The following is a 15,015-nucleotide window of genomic DNA, read 5'->3' as shown; positions in this document are numbered from 1 at the left end:
ACTCCCAGCAAATGTTCTTTATTATGAGGTGGATTTTGGAATTACACACTCAAAATATAGACATTTTTGCTTTCATGCAATTAATGTCTAATTGTTGTGAACCATTAAGAACAACCTGAATATTGCATCATAACTAAACACTTTTATTAACCTGTGTCAAATAAATGTTCTTGTTTGATATAGCGCCATCAGATTCTGCAGCGCTGTACAAAGGGTGGACAGGACATAACAATTAGTATATAACATATAGAAACAACAAGTGAGGAGGACTCTGCTCAAACGAGCTGACAATCTAGAGGCATATATAATAGATGACTTCAGGTCCAGAAAAACGGTGACTAAGTTTAACGTAAGCAGATCTAATTTTATTGTATTTTGCAAAATTCACAAAATTTCTACTGATATGGCAACAGAGTCTTCTGGCCTATCATTGCCCTCTCCTTGTGCTTCATGACTATTCAGTGTTAAACAGTCCTTGTGGAAACACTGATAATCTAAACGTGAACCATTTATTTTGGGGATAGGTTTGGGTACTCGTACTAAATTAAGCTCTAATAGTCTAATTTTCAGCAAAATTGTCTGTAAACCTGCTCGTCAGATGAGATCAGTCCCAGCACTTTAAATTACATGCCCATTCTGTTTTAACCAGTAAACATGTTTCTGATAAAGTTACTTGAACAATTAATGTTTTACCCTCCATACCCCACCACAAGCTTCACTGTCAGGGGTGGCTGGAGAAATATTTTGTTGGCAGGGCGTGATCTAACAAAAAAAAATGAGTACGCAGTAGCCTGACAATGAAAACAAAGGGAATTTATTTTGGAGGCATCATGTCATGTATAAACATTTCTATTGGGCGTAGAGACAATTTTTGCATTACCAAAAGAATGTGCTGTGTGTGCTACAAAGGTAGTGAAAGAAAGAAAGAGAGAACGAAAGAAAGAACACAAGAAAGAAAGAGAAAGAATGAAAGAAAACAAAATTGTGTTAAAGATTGCACTGAAAAAAATGGTTACTGTTCCTTTAAAATATGATTATAACGAGACAGGAAAGTGAGCAGGAGACCCGGGGGCACAGAGCTTCACCCGGAGACTACGTGCCAAACACGGACAGATCCCAGTTATACTAACAGACTGTCCTCCAGGTCTTAGTGTGATAAGATTAGCCACCAAGCCTGTGGATACACAAAACATTAAAATCCTTGTTTCCAGCATGATGAATTCTTAAATTAGATATACGCCGTCTGCATGTGCGCCTGCTGCTATGACTTGTGTCTGTGCCACATACCAGCCTTGAAAATTGATATTACGTTTACAGAAAGTGTTGATTGTACAAGCTAACGAATTACATCTTTATTCTCAAAACTACGGGCAGAATTTATGGGTGCTTTACAAAATATGCTCGCTTTTTTATTATTGCTCAATACTGTTTTTATTGGTGTCAGACTCTGATCATAAAATTATTATAAGTTCAAGAATTATAAATAGATTTTTGTGTTTCTTGAAAACAGTCAGACTGATTCCCATTTCTCTCTCGTAAATTACCTGGTTTTTAATTTAAGAATAGGCAATATTTTTAAACAGAGCTTCACTACCATCTTGAATGCAATTACATGCTTGGTTCATTGAACCATTTGCTGTAAGGGAACCTTTTTCATCTTTTTTGCATGCAATAAAAATTCAGTTCTAACATGAAAACAGGGATGGAATCAGGAACAGACGGGTCTGGGGGGTAGACGGGGAGTGGGGTTATCCTTTAGGCTGGTACTAATTATTCAAGCAGGGCTGGCCTAAGGTGATCCTTAACAGTGGGACAGTCTTCTCTACAAGACCGGTGCTCAGAAGCATGGGACCTCATGCTCATCTACCTTATCTCCATACCTGGGAACTTCTGAGCTCCGGCTACCCGGAGCCTTCCCTTGAGGAACGTAGCCAGGAATGCCCACTGACGTCCGTGGATGGTCCCGATGACGTCAATGGGCGTTCCTGATTATGTCAGGGGCGTTCCTGCTGATGTCAGTGGGTGTTAGTGCTAACATTGTGGGAAACACCCCCATTGAAAGGGGAAATGGGTGGGGAGCGGGGCGTGTCAAGACCCCGCTCCTGCCAGGATTCGGAGAACCGTGAAAAGCGCTGTTCTCCGGGTCAAACCAGGTATGCTTATCTCAGAGGACCTCTCCAACTGGCCCATGATCCCCACTGCCTGCAAAAGTAAGACTGTCCCATGAAAACTTTACAGGTCGGGAAGTGTGAAATTATTGTTTACTGTTCTAAAATTCCCAAAATGAGTTTCTATAAAAGCTGGCTAAAAAGCAACTGCTCATTAGCAGCCTACACCCCTCTCCTATGCTCCTTAATAAATGCAGATACAAATAAAATATGGCTTTTTATGAACATTAATTTGCCACGGCAATATCACCACAAGTGTGAAAGAAATGCATATGTATTTAATTGTACGTGTTTACTGTAGCTGAAAGGGTGAACACGTGCTGGAGCATTGTCAATTACTTTGTAATGATAGCATTAGGCAGCTATCTGTGAAAACCAGCTTTGCAAATGTACAATGATTTGAGAACTCATAAGGCCTTAATTAAACCATATTCGCAGAGCAATTCCGCTGTCTGCCTGGAAACCACAACTCTCTCCAACGTACGGAATTCTAGAGGAACCTTTCGAGCGATGGAAAGGATAACAGTATTCGCACGGAATGATAGAGGGCATTTCTAAAGGCAAGATGCCGCACCTAATCTATGTCTGCAACCGGCTGCATTGTTCGCACATCCTGGCTATCTGGCTAACAGATATAGCCGGTTAATGCACAGAGATTGAGCTGGGATCGCCTGACGGTAATCCCTGTAAGCAGCTGTCCTGTTTCATTTTCACAGACGATAACAGAGGCATTTGTGAACCGCATTCCAGGAACCGTTTCGGGATGCGAGACTTTTTTTGGCCTATAGGTCTTTTTGCGCGCAAACTAATCACATCACTCGAGCAAATAGCCCGGGGCAGTGCGGCTAATTCCAGTGCTGTTTGAAAAGCACAAAGCGCCATTGTATTGCAAAGCAGGATTGGGGAAACCATATGGAAGAGGTGTGGAGCTGCATCAGACGCACAAGGTGCTTTGTTTATATCTTAGCCAGATTACACACTCCTGGGGCTGTTCTTGAAGGAGACAATGCATCACGCCGCACTACATAGACACGCCGTTTTGTCGTTTGTCATCCGTGTCAACCGCAATAAACGTTTGTAAGTTTAAGAAATGTGTTTGTTAAATATATGAGTTTACGGACTTAAAAAAAAAACAACTCACTGGGAGTTTATTTCATTTTTGTGTTGCACGGAACATGTGGCGAATTCACAGCTTCCAATTCAGTGCTATACAAGTCTAGTAACTCCAGCTGTTGGATGAATGTATAATAATTCAGCACGTTCCGTGTAAATACTAGGGTTGTGGGCGTGGGAGTATGTACGAAGGAGAGAAGGCAAATAAATCTTAAATATTAGCGTTCCCTTTTGAATTATTTAACCACTGGTTGGTAAATCTGTGCAAAATGGGTTTTTACGGCAATATTTTTTTACGCATATTTTTTTTTTTTACGAGTCATTTTCACACACATTTTTTTTTTTAGACGCAAATCATTTTTTTTATATATATTGGCATGTGTGAATAAGCACGATATAATGACATAATCAGTACACTATTTAAAAAAAAATACATTTAGGGAAAAAAATGCAAATTACTTTTCTTCTGCATTAGCTTAGTATACGAACTCCATAAATTATGGATGCGGAAATTAACATTATTCATTCACGTTTTATTTGCTATGGGTGTATGCAAAACATTTGCAAAGACACATTTATAACTCGTCAAGGGAGTGTCATAAAATGAAAAAATGAAATTTTAATTTTATTAATTGCAATTAATAGTTTCATTTCATTTAATATGTTTGCTGTATAAGTTGAAACCTATGTGATGAGTGAAGCATGACGGCCTACACCTGCATAGTGTAATGACACCACAAATGGCCTGCTTTATATTGGAACGTAAATTTAAGTGGCTTCTTGTACTTTTTTGACGTCCACATTAAAACTGAGGTGACTATGAAACCATGTGTCATAATCAGGGTTTGTGGAAAGCGGCCCCTATACCCTCAAAAAGCTTCTGATCTGTGCCCTGTTCTATGCAGCATCCTGCGTAGCTTCCCATCTGTCCTCTGCTACCTTTTGTGTTCTTCCTTATTAAAAAGAAACAAATTATTTTCTCAGAAGACGCTACAAGTGGTTTGGGACCATTAGACTGTAGATATGACTGCCGCAACAGTACCACTTACAGGATACTTGAAAAAATAACCAAGTAAACAGCAGTACGTGTGTGCATTTAACTACAACAAATGAAGCTCTCTCGCGTTGTGTGCAGACATTCTGCAGATGCCTCTCTTCAACCCCGGCTATCAATAGGAAACTCCCTGCATGTCATGTATGGGTAGTCTGGCTTAAATCTACATTCTGCAGAGCTATTATTTTTGTCAGTGAAGTGATATAGTAAAATGTAATATTTGATAAAACTGTATATTGCATGCTGCACATAGGTGACTGTATTTGGGCAGGAGATACACATTGGTAACACTCACAGTTTGCAGTAAATAACATAATCCAAATGTCCGATGTCGACACAGCTACAAAATGATTGTAATATTCCTTCTAATTGCTCCGTCATAATAATAACTAGTGCCCCCAGCACCTGGGGCAGGGTCGGAGGTCCTGCCCCATGCTGCCATCACATCCACTTCTAGAAGACGAAGGGGGAGCAGGGTCATTGCCACCAGGTGACTGAAGTGCACCCCTCACCTTGAGCTGCCTGGAGCAGTAGCCCCTCTTATATCAGGTCCTGGCAGCTGGTTGACTGTATGGACAGGTTCTCGTCTAGACCACTGTCCCCACATAATACCTGTTTAACGAAGTGGCCAGGGGTGTTAGATGAGAATGATTTGGCATTACAATGACAAAAAGACGAGGTGCATACAATGTATGTTGATGTCATTTTTTGTCCTGATGAACTAGGACATAATCTTTGCTGGCTGAAGCAGCTTGAATTGATATTTCTCTGAAGGTTTCACAGCACCCGTACTGTTTTTTTTTTTTATTATTTTTTTTTCTCATCTTTAGTTTATATATTAACATGGTATGTAAAAAAAAAAAACATATATAGTTTCCATTTCAATCAAAAGACCAAGAGCTTCTGACTTAATATGTTCAATTCCGTTTTATTACTCCCCATTACAAAAGCTTCCTCCAGTTAGGCAAAAGTTTAATTACTCTGCAGGTGGCAAACACTTGTTTAAAGTAAGATTGAGTGGCTACTTTGCCGTCTACAGTCAATTTAAGTCATATGTTTCTTGATGTTTATCCTGTGAAATAAACTCCAAAGCTATTTCCCGCAGAAGCATTTCCACATGGCTGTGACAGCTTTTGGTGGTTTGGCTACTTAAGCTACTTGTCTTGTCATATTTGGAAAGCGTATAGGAAGAATTGTTCCTTATTATTGAGCTAATTAGTTCAATATATTTTATTGAAAACAGGCACAGAAAATCAACGGGTTACAACAGCTTTTTTCATAGATGTATTTAGCAGGATACTGGCGTAGCACGTTAAACTTCAGGTTTAACCGCTCCGTATAGCTTGTTCCAAAATATTCTGATGTTTGCTTCGGGAACTGATGTCATGATGCTCTTGATGATGGCGTGTGGGAGGAAAGTTATTGAGTGAGCACTGGGTAGCAGGGAGCCAGCAATCAAGAAATAAAAATTGCTATACGCCAATAATCTAAAGAGGAGTCTGGGTCACAAAAAAATAACTTAATGCACAGATAAACAAAATAAAGAAATAAATAAAATGTTTGGGCAGAAGAGTGTAAGTGTAGCAATGTTGGGTCTGGGTAAAATTAGAACTTAATAATTAATTATGTAAATCAGTTCCACAGCACAGCCACAGAATGAAATCTTCTTAAGCATCTTGAGTTTCTCAAAAGTAAGAAAAAAAAATCTTGAAGAAAGAAAGAAACTAATTACTCCTGTGCTGTCCATTGGGTTCCTCATAAAATGGATATCCTGATAAATATGATATATAATGAACTTGAACTTGTCATTTTTAAAATGAAAAATGTTTTAGGATTTGTACGCTACCATTCAAGTACTGTGCTTTCGTTTCTCAAAAGTATTTTGGATTTACAAAAGACTATTTACCCTCAATAGGACATCTTTATTCTGCTAAAGGTGTTAATGAAGACAATATTTCATGGCACTGTTATTCTTGGAAATTAAATTTAAATTATTTATACCTGTTTGTTTTGAAATAGAAGGCTTTTGGGCATTATTCCTCATTATTGCTAGATCTATCAAATTTGTATTATAATCCATTTTTAAAATGTCCTTAGAAATAAGAAACGGCAGGCATCAAGTGACAATGATGTGCAGCAAACGTGACTGGACATTCCATCTTAGAGCAGCTGGTGCATTTGGAACCTTATACTCTGTGTTATTTTGTTTTAAATAAATTGCTTTCTTGTTCTGTATCCTCTTGGTGCCAATCATGGTAGTGGGAGAAAAGGAGACAATTGACTGCTAATTGCTTGTTTGGCAACATGGGCCAGCACAAAGGCAAGCTGGCTAGGGCGGAACTGTGATTTTAATTGTTAAGGCCACATGTGGGACCTCTTGGGAAGCAGATCTGTCAGTCACCAGGTTCGAGATGCAGATGATTGGCATCTCTGTCTCTTTGAATGATCAGAGACAGCTGAGATATTTCAGTCTTTTAGCAGTAATTCTGGAAAATTGGATTAGGAATTTTGATTTTTTTCCAGTCATACCAATATACTGAGGTGAACTGTGATGGCTACTATCTTGGTAATTCTGATTTATTGGACATAGGATATTGCTGGCAGTCTGCCCTTGTGTCCACTTTGCTACAATATAGTAGAACTTTGTTTAATTTCTTTAATGTGCTTGCCTTATAATTTGGGTATTAATAGAAGCCTATGAATGGGACTTGTGATGAAGAAACATGACAGCCTCGCACCTGTACTGTGGGACAACACAGCAACCTGCTTTATATGGGAAGTATATTTTTCCTGGACTTTTTTTGGCATCCATATTGGAAGTCTGAGGGAGAAAGCAAATTATTAATATAATATATATATATATATATATATATATATAAATGTAGCACTAGTTTATAGAACAAACTACTAATTGCCAAAAAATATGAATAATTTGATGACTCATTCATTCGCTTTGGGAGCTCTGTAGTTTTGCCAACAACTCTTCTCTACTCATGCCCTACCTCTGGTAATCATAATTTTGGCAAATGCATACGGCAGAACTACAGTTGATTGCCGTTGCAGGTACTAAAAGAGGAGATGAGAGGAGCAGTACCTAAAAACACCAGTTAGTTAAATGGCAGCATCTGCTAAATGACACGAGTGCGGCCGATTGCTGGAGCTACACAGTGGCACGCTGCTCTCTTATGCTTTTTGCAGAGTGTATCCAGCTGGCAGCTGCACGCTAAAACATTGGCTTGACCCCACAAGTGCCAATAAAGGTATGTGGGAGGCTCCATCCCCACCGGGCATTTGCCAGTCCAGTCCTGTTAAAGGTAAAAAAAATAAACAAGTAAACCATGAATGAAGGTTTGAAAGAAACATCGGATACCACAATAGCAAGTCATTCTTTAGAGGCTGAACGTGTATGTGTCCTTTTGGGTATTCATATGTCAAAAAGAATACTACCTCTCATTGCGATAACAGTTGAAGTGTTCGGCTTACAGTTCTTCAACATATCGAGCATATGTGACCCTTAGGTGTCAAAACACTAGTTTACATACTTGGCTACTTTGACCATTCAGTCATTAAACTTCAACAATTTATTTTTAGTATTATTTTTTACAACAAGCATTGATTAAAATATGTAAAGAAAATATATCAATCTATCAGACACAGATAAATTGTTAAAGGGTGAAATATATATGGCTCCACAGCCATAAGAAGGTCATATTATCAAGAGAAATGATTTTTTTAAACAAGGTTGGCCCTGGATAATGGAGCGTTAAAACAGTAAGAAGTCACACCAAATTTATCATGGAGAGACAACACAGCCCTTCTTGAAGGACAGTATCACCAGGGTTGGCCCTTCACAACACATAGTAACTGGTTTATTTACTTAAGAGAGAGTTGACAGGAGATATTGTTATGTCAATGCACGGCAGCTACATTTATACCAGAATAGCTTGAGTAACAGAAGAGTGTGCTTTGTTACAAAGTTTGTATTGGTGTTGATTACTTTTTGGACAGATTTTTTTTAGGAGTAGGCGACCTGATGTTGAGAAGGATAATGATGTTTTCCCCAGGCATTGCCTGTTTAAATTATATATTTCTGTTCTCCTTGATGGATGCTCAAGCCATTTTTGCTTGCGGTGGTACTAATAAAATATCTTATTGTGTGTATTGCTGATTATATATTTATTTACATCTTAATCTGCCAGGTGTCAAAGCAAGTTTTGTTGTTTTGAAGATTGCTATGAGATTTGCCGTCTTGTTTTTTTCCCTTTTGGATTTTCTGAAAATTCGGTGTCATCCAAAAAGCCTCTAATCAGTAGATGAAAAGGTTTTTGTGTTCTTTCTTTCTTTTTTAAGTAGTCGTAGCTTGCCTGGCTATCTAAAAATGCGAAACTTGGTAAGACTAAAGGGAGAAAAAAACTTTGGGATTTGATTCGCTCAGACTCAAGGTACGGCTTTGCTTTCTAGTCTCGGCTTTGCTGCAGGCCACCTAAATCCAGTATTCTCTCTTTTAAAGCAGAGCTGCCACCTAAAAATTTATTTTGTTGTAACTAATCAAAATGGAGCATTAAATATTTTTATATTAATATAAGGCACTATGCAAGATATAATCATTTATTTAATAAACATGTCCCCTTTAAGCTCTTTTTCAAGAGATAAAGATCTCAGGTTACATGATGGGTCGTTTTTAGAATATATATATCATAACATAGTCTTGTTTCAGAGGTCAGACCAACTTTTAACAATTTGAATGCCAAGTGAGTGCATTCGATAAATAAAATCATTAAGCTATCTTAATGTGTGTAGCTTGGAGGAAAGATGAGGAATGGGGGATGTAATGTTTAGATGTAATGTATGGGTGGTAGATAAATGGAACAGCCTCACAAGTGATAGAGGGAATTTAAACACGCTTGGGACAGGCGTAAAGACGAGACCAAGGACTGCATCATTACATCAGGAAGACCGGGCAGGCTGGATGGTGAATGCTTCTTATCTGCTGTCAGACTCCATGTAATCATAAAACATAAAATGTATAAGAAAAAAATGCTGCACGATTGCTTTACAGCAAACGTTTGCAGATGTAGGCATCCTTTATGCCGTAAGAGCCAACACTGAGCTATGCGTATCGCGTGTTAATAAATGTTGCGATATATATTTATATATTTATATACACGTGCTGCAAACCGCCACATGCCAAGTAATGTCGCCTTGTACAGAACTCCCATATCTGCCATCTGTGCTGCTGACACCGCTGATCCGCTGTGACATTCTCTGTAGCCAAATTAGGAATATTTTGATTTTTAACAATATCGGAGCAGATTTACAGAAGGAAGCACCCCGGTTTCTAGTTGTGGTGACAGATACCCTGCAATAACTAGGGGCAATAACTGGGTGCCTACTTGTTCCTCAGGTATGGTGGCTGTGTGGAGCCATATTTTACTTACAGGCTAGGAAACACATTTCTGTGGTTAATATAGAATTGATGGAAGCATTTATGTGTTCACTGAGACAGAGAGGGCTGGGACATGGTATATAAACAGGCATGGGGCCGGTATCCAGACCAGGGACTGGTTATGGTCAGGGCCTTTACACGGGTAATGTCCGCTGTTTCTATGACAGGATACTTTGCCCGTTACCCATCAGTACATATCTATGAAGAGCAAATTTGGGGCAAAGTTTCAAACGTACGGGAATCTACAGTAAGACTGCTTTGGTTTCCATAGTGACCCAACCACATCTGGCACTTTGCTCTTAAATTGCTGAATTTAGAAGAAATGGCCCATTGTATCTAAACAAGAGTCCCTGCACAGGCCATTAACCTTTTAGCCCCAAGATCCAAGTCTGCCGCTTATAAGCAGCCGTGCGACCAGCCAAGCAACATGTGCCGGGCTGTGGCGTTTGCCGGATTACACACGGAGCCACGTTTATCATTTTCTCCTTGAAGCCGCGTTTCCCGCACATGGCTACACTTTTTGAACAGGTATTCGAGGAGCCGCTTCCCGCACTATGCTCCGGTGCTCCGGGAGATAAGTAAACTTTATGACTAACGCGCACATAATCCTCCCGGAGCTGCCGCCGCCGCCGCCTTCACTGCCTTTAACCCCTTCCCCGCCAGCTGCCCGTGCCAGCGCCTATGCACCTAAGCGACAGCTGCCAGAGGTGTCGGGCTACCGAGAGTTAAAAGAAAGGAGCCGGGCTATGGCCCCCTCCTCCCCGTGTCTGGGTGTAAACAGAGGAGGCTCAGCCTATCCTGTGTGCCTGCCGCTCCGTGCTGGGGGAGAGAGCCGGGCTCTGTAACGTGATACATTATACACCGCTTCAACTCGCACAGCCTCAGCTCTGCCCCTCCGCACAGCAGCAGCGGCAGCCCGGCCATCAGCGCGCACAGCCCTGCCCTGGCATCTCCGTCCCCACCTACCCTGGCATTGCAATGGGAGGAGGTGAATGCCGCCACTAGCACCATCAGCACCTGACATGAGCTGCCGTTTTAACCCTTGAGGAAGCAGACAGAAGGATCCCTGAGAGGTATAGCGAATACTTTTATTAATGGATGTGTCTGGTTGCATTTATAAAGCAGATAGCAGCTCTCATTTCCGTGACATAGCGCTGCGTGCGGGGGATCTGTTGGATTTAAAGGTCCCTCAACCTGTCTGCCTTTGTTGTGGAATGCATATGTTTAGCTACAGCTGGGCTGTGACTCTCATCATTCTCAGCCAGCTTTCTGACGGGGGTTTCAGCTGTAAACCGCCAGCGGTGGGGATCTGTTAGGTGGTTTTCCTGAACAACCTGCCTGAGTATTTATTGCACCCTCCAAGGCATATAATAGGAGCAGGGTAGGGATTGTGCTGCAGTCCCACTTGTTGTTTCGCCCACATCTGTCCTGGGTCCAGGTTAAGGCAGCCTCACTCTGTGAAATGAGCTGATCGGTAGCAGGTAATGTGGCTGGATGAAAGGGTGCTTTCTTGTGGCAGTAAATAGTGTTTATTGTGTATAGATTCCCCATTGTGGAGTGTGTGTGTGTCTAATTGACAGTATGTGCTGTGCCACAAAGTCATTTGGGGTTCTTCAAGGCTTAATGTAATCAAATGCATTGCAGTGAGGTTGAGAGCTGAAGATCTGATCCCCTTTTGCACTGGAGTGGAAATACTTTCTGTAATTGAAAGCAGATTCACGTCTGGAGTTGTGCGAGCCAAGATTTTCATTCTTAAAATAAACCTTTTGTTCTCTAAACTTTCAAATTGGTCCTGAAGCCGGCCAGAGAGCTGTGTTTGACAATTATTAATTTAGTCTGATAAATGGTGTCTAAATAGCGCTGAAGTTAAATCAACATTTATGCTGTTGGCTTTTAACAAATGCCCAGGAAATCTCAATGATAAATTCATATTAAACACACACACTCTATCCTATCTATCTATCTATCTATCTATCTATCTATCTATCTATCTATCATCTATCTATCTATCTATCTATGTATTTAATATGCATGCACTTGATATACTTGTAGAACCTTACGAATTTATTATAGCATGTTGCATATCTTCTAACTTAAATCATTTTACGCTCTGTATGAGACATAAACTAGCATCGAAATGTGAGCGCTTTTGACATGTAATTCACTCCGATGGTTTATGTTTTTTTGTATTTTCATCTGCTTTTTATTAACTCTGCGTTTAACATCCCCCTGGACATGCTTTTGAAAGAATATCTTGGAATCTAGAGAGGCATTTGAGGTTCCAGGGAAGTGCATGGCTGCGATATGCTGCAGACAAAGACAGAGCGATCCCCCCCACCGTGTATACCTAAAGAACAATAGGCAATAACGAAGAGCGAGGGTCCTGCGCGCGATCAGCTGGATTTATTAGGAATAAGTTTCATTTATTTCTATGCAGCCATTGATAGCCGTCACATTCCCTGCTCTGATGCATAGATTATACTTCCCCGTAACATGCAAGCCCTGAAAAGGAACGGACGAAGCACTTACGGTAGAAACCTTTTTAGGCAATTACCTTTGCGTGTTAATAGAAATAGAAAATATATTTTATTGGCAGCTTCTAATGTTCTGCCTCTTTAATAATGCATAGCGGGCTGGTGGAAATACTTGTGGCAATGAAGGTGTTAAAACTAAGCACTTCTCCCAGGGAAAGGGAGTCCGGTGAGTTGAGATGCTGCGGGCTACAGCTCTCAGAACCCTCAGCCAAATTGTGATTCCGAGTGGCTAGAAAGCCAGAGTTTCCCTGTTTCTTAATGTTTGTTAATGGATCTCGAGTGTGAAATCATTCAGAAATAAGTGTATTGTATTTTTATCGGAGATTGGGAGAACGATGCTGTGTGGCCCCTGTAATCCTGGGCATTATAAGTTTGTGGTTATTTTATTTAGATTTTTTTTATAAAAGCTGTTTTTTTTAAGATGCTGCAGATCTGCAGAACGATTTAGCTGCACTAGCCGGTAGGATTTCATTAAGCCTGGGAAAGGTTACCGTTTTCTTTTAGGGATGTTTAATATTTCACAGGGCGACGGTAGGAAATCTTCGGCGTACGATTAAAATACCCATGAACATGTGATAGTCTGCGCAGGGGTGCTTGATGAAGTGCGATGCGATGCATGTAGCGAGTTGTTCTATTGCACATTGTGGTCTGACTCGTAAGAGCCGTGCGTGTGTGTGCGTGTAACCCGTTCGTGGCCAGGCGCGTCCTGCGCTGCATTCATTGCCTGCAGTTTTCTGATGCAGCGGCACTTAAAGAGGCAGAGGCTCGGATCAATTAGTTGATGATTCATTCGGCTGGATTTAAGGCTGCGTAACGACCGATATTATATTATACGATCCGACTTGGGTAATCCTTGCCAGGTATACCAGGCAAAATCCATACTTAAGATTTATGGAGCATTATAAGTAATAATAATATGTGCCGCGGTTTTAAGTGATGACGGCCATAACTTTTTAATTACAGCGAGGCACGGTGCATACAATATGTGCAGTCTGCGTATTTATTTCCGTATAACACTTTAGGGTATTTTGTGTTCAATTTTTAGGACTATAGCATCCCATTTAAAATTCTCCCCATAGAAGTGATGGAGGCTTCAAGTATCATCATAAAACCTCGTTATTTCCAGATATGCCATAAATGTTACAAAGTGACTTGAATCTATCAAAGTATTATTATTATTATATTTTTATTTAATAATAATATTTATATAGCGCCAACAATTTACGCAGCGTTATTTCACAATACATATATTCAAGGGTTTATGACAAGACTAGGAGACACAATTAGGTAGAGAGAGCCCTGATCAGAATCTAGAAGGATTATTTTTCATGTAGCTTTGGGCTCATAGATGGTATGGCTACCTCGCTGATAATCTGCAAACCGCCTTTTAACAAATCTAGGGGTCTATAACATGGCTGCTATGTCATGAATGCAATTTACTACAAGGCAAGCCTTGTCCGAGAGAAATCATTCTGGGCCGTGTGTGTTCTTGGTGTTGTTTGAGTATTAGGAGAACCCCCATAAGACGGCCACAGGGGGCACTTACAGTATTAGACTCCTCGGTAATAGACCCCCATCTTTAGTGTACGGCCTGTGCCCCTCTATAAAGGAAAGCATTTGGTTTTGCGTGTTTTGTACATTACGTATATAAGTGTGTGTGAATGATACATGCCATATAACTAGTGTGTGTATTCATGCGCATAGATTTATTTGACTGTTTCAAAGTTCTGCTCCTTGTACTATGACATTCGAGATTTCTATACAAAAAAAATGCATTTTGGTTCCAATTTCAGTTGATTGAAGTTGTCAGGTACATTTTTCGTGTTGTCAGTTCACAGCTTTCACAAAGCTTTCCTGCCTTTTCTGGAAAAACTTCATTTTTTCCCTTTTTCCATTTTTGCCGTGAATAGACTCTTTTCATACGTAGGAAATAACTGGTTTTCTGAATACCAATATCATTCTGATAATGAATACAGTGGGATGAATGAAATGCTTCCTTCCAGGTGTTTTGTGCCTTTAAAAGGTTTCATTAAAGAGCTCTTGCCAGAATCGTAAAGCGACCCAATGGATTATTCTAAACTGAGCTGTTCCACGACTGTAGTAAAGGAAACAATAAGAAAAAAAGGCGTCTAGAAATATTTTTATTGTTAATACAGAATCGAGTCATTGAGCCTTTCCATTAATCTTCCAAATATCCATCAATCTTGTATATATTTTTTTCTTGCATCCTTTACATTGTATCACGGGCAGCCCCCTGGTGGCTGCAGTTACTGTCATTAAAATTCACTCCCACCGCTGTCTAGTATAACTGCCACCTGGATGCTGGCTGAGGATCACAGGAGTCAAAATCCTGAGACTATATATAACTGGATGGACTCCATGGTTTGTGTGCTTGCTTTACAACACTAAGACCCACATGTTGCAAGGTGACATTGGGAGCCTTGCTATTAAAAGTGTGTGTGTATATATATATATATATATATCGTTTAAAATCATTATGGTTATGATTTTTAACCACTTAATGCACTAGAATCTACTCAAGTTTTCGGTTATCTTTAACTAAGCTTTGGCACACCAATGGTTAAGGAACGGATAACAATTCTGTGCAGACATACGTTTTTTAAAGTGTGTTTTATTTCCTACAGTCATTACTTTTAGAGAATAAAAATTGCTAGTAGGTTTCTTTTTTTTTCTCCCTCT

General features: G+C 40.0%; 1 protein-coding gene across 1 annotated transcript in view; it reads left to right on the top strand.

The window, feature by feature from the left end:
• The first annotated feature begins 10,505 nt into the window (after positions 1-10,505).
• Positions 10,506-15,015, top strand: part of TENM3 (teneurin transmembrane protein 3) — a 195,935-nt gene continuing 191,425 nt past the window's right edge. Inside the window, exon 1 of the mRNA XM_053459514.1 lies at positions 10,506-10,854. The gene's annotated coding sequence lies outside the window, so the exon portion shown is untranslated. The remainder of the gene's footprint in view (positions 10,855-15,015) is intronic.

The sequence above is a fragment of the Spea bombifrons genome, chromosome 1 (genome assembly GCF_027358695.1).
Source record: "Spea bombifrons isolate aSpeBom1 chromosome 1, aSpeBom1.2.pri, whole genome shotgun sequence".
Taxonomy (NCBI): Eukaryota; Metazoa; Chordata; class Amphibia; order Anura; family Pelobatidae; genus Spea; species Spea bombifrons.
This window is presented reverse-complemented; position numbering and strand designations above follow the sequence as displayed.